This window comes from Penaeus vannamei, chromosome 7 (genome assembly GCF_042767895.1).
Source record: "Penaeus vannamei isolate JL-2024 chromosome 7, ASM4276789v1, whole genome shotgun sequence".
NCBI classification, from domain to species: Eukaryota; Metazoa; Arthropoda; class Malacostraca; order Decapoda; family Penaeidae; genus Penaeus; species Penaeus vannamei.
This window is the reverse complement of record NC_091555.1, coordinates 23,338,293-23,340,792: the sequence shown is the minus strand read 5'-3', so window position 1 is coordinate 23,340,792 and position 2,500 is coordinate 23,338,293. Positions and strand designations below refer to the sequence as shown.

At 18.6% G+C, this 2,500-nt stretch overlaps 1 protein-coding gene across 1 annotated transcript in view; it reads left to right on the top strand.

Annotated features, from left to right (window-relative positions):
- Window positions 1-2,035: 2,035 nt before the first annotated feature.
- LOC113819453 (116 kDa U5 small nuclear ribonucleoprotein component) overlaps window positions 2,036-2,500 on the top strand; it is a 15,931-nt gene continuing 15,466 nt past the window's right edge. Inside the window, exon 1 of the mRNA XM_027371686.2 lies at window positions 2,036-2,332. The gene's annotated coding sequence lies outside the window, so the exon portion shown is untranslated. The remainder of the gene's footprint in view (window positions 2,333-2,500) is intronic.

Below are 2,500 nucleotides of genomic sequence, written 5' to 3'. Positions count from 1 at the left end.
ATAATAATAATAATAATAACAGTGATAACAATAACAATGATGATAGCAATGCTACTATTGCTACTGATAATGATAATCATATTCGTGATAATAATGATGATAATAGTAAAAGAATAATCGTTATAATGATAACAATGATGATAATGATAATGATGCTACTACTACTATTAATAATAATGATAGTAAAATAATAATAATGATGATGATAATAATAATAATAATAATAATAATAATAATAATAATAATAATAATAATAATAATAATAATAATAATAATAATAATAATAATAATAATAATAATAATAATTATAATAATAATAATAATAACAATAATAATGATAATTATAATGGTATCAATATTAATAGTTTTGATAACAATGATAACAATAATAATAGTGATAGTAATGATAACAGTAATAACAATAATAATGGTAATAATGATAATAACAATAGTAATAATAACAATAATAATAACAATAATAATAATATTAATAATAATGTTAATAATAAAAATATTAATAATAATAGTAGTAATAATAATAGTAATAATAATATTGATAATAATGATAATAATAATAATAGTAATAATATTGATAATAATGATAATAATAATAATAGCAATAATAATAGTAATAATAAGAATAATAATGATAATGATAATAATAATAATAATAATAATAATAATGATAATAATAATAATGATAATAATAATAATAATAATAATAATAATAATAATAATAATGATAATAAAGATAATGATAATAAAGATAATGATAATGGCAATAATGATAATGATAACAATGATAATAATGATATAGTAATAGTAGTAATAATGACGATGATGATAACAACAATGATGAGAATGATAATAATAATATTGACAGTAATGATCTTAATGATAATAACAATGATAATGATGATAATAAAAATAATGATCGTAATGATCTTAATGATAATAACAATAATAGTAATAATGATAATGATAACAATGATAATGATAATAAGGAGGATAATGATAGTGATGATAATGATGATGATAGTAATAATAATGATAATAATAATGATAAAAATGATAATAATAATAATAATAATAATGATAATAATAACAATAATAATAATAATAATAAAAATGATTGAAATAATAATAATAACAAATAATAATAGTGACGATAATAATGAAGATAATAATAATAATATCAATAATAATAGTAATGATAATAAAAATGATGATAATAATAATGATGATAATGATAATAATGACAATGATAATAATATCAATGATAATGATGATGATAGTAATAGTAATGATAATAATAATAGTAATGATAATAACAATGATAACAATAATAATGATAATAATAATCATAATAGTAGTAGCAATAACGATAGTAATAATGATAAAATAATAATGATAATAATGATGACGATAAAAATGGTAGTAATAATGGTATAAATAATATTGATGATGATAATGATAATAATAATAATAATAATAATGATAATTATAATAATAATAATAATAATAATAATAATAATAATAATAATAATAATAATAATAATAATAATAATAATAATAATAATAATAATGATAATAATAATAATAATGATAATGATAATGATAATAACAATAATGATAACTATAATAGTAACAATAACAATAATAATGCTGCTGATGATAAGAATAATGATGTTTATGATAATTATATTAATGGTAGTAATAACAACAATAATAACGATAAGAATTATGATGATGACTATAATGATGACTGGAATAATTATATAATAACGATGATAATAATTATTATGATAATAGCAGTAATAAAGATAATGGAATCGAAAATAGAATAATTGGTAACAATCATAATAATGAAACCCTTATTTGGATTTACATAATGATCACTTAAGACTTTTGAAAATCAAAACTCATAATACTAATAACTGTAACAAAAATCATAACTTGTGGCACCTAATGATAATCAAACCTATTTCAGTAGGATCTCAATTCACGTGAAAATATGAAAACGTTTTGACTTTGCACAAGCGGCTTCAATGTAATTATTCCTTCCATAAGAAAAATAAATCAGAAGCATATTTTTATATATTCGTCATATGCTTTTGTATTTAAAGTTAACCGAGGTAGCAAAGATAATGAAAGTAATCAAATACTAGTCTTCTAGGCGTTAATGTGATAATTTATCCGTGTTTGACGAGACTGGCTTAAGATTTTAGCAGTTTTTGAAAGAGAAACTTGGTACACAAGCGACCAAGCGTTTGTATACACGGGGACGAAGAATTAGTTAGCCGACTGTGGTTACCAGCAATTTTACATACAGGTGATTACTTTACTACTTACTATTTGTTTTACATATTTATCATATATTTACACATTTTAGTGTTGTATTTATCATGTATTTTGTGCAGTTTTGACGTAAATCCGCAGGTACCGATGGTTATTGCAGTGTGTACTCTTATGCATCTAGTAATTCTAGTTTAGCCATATT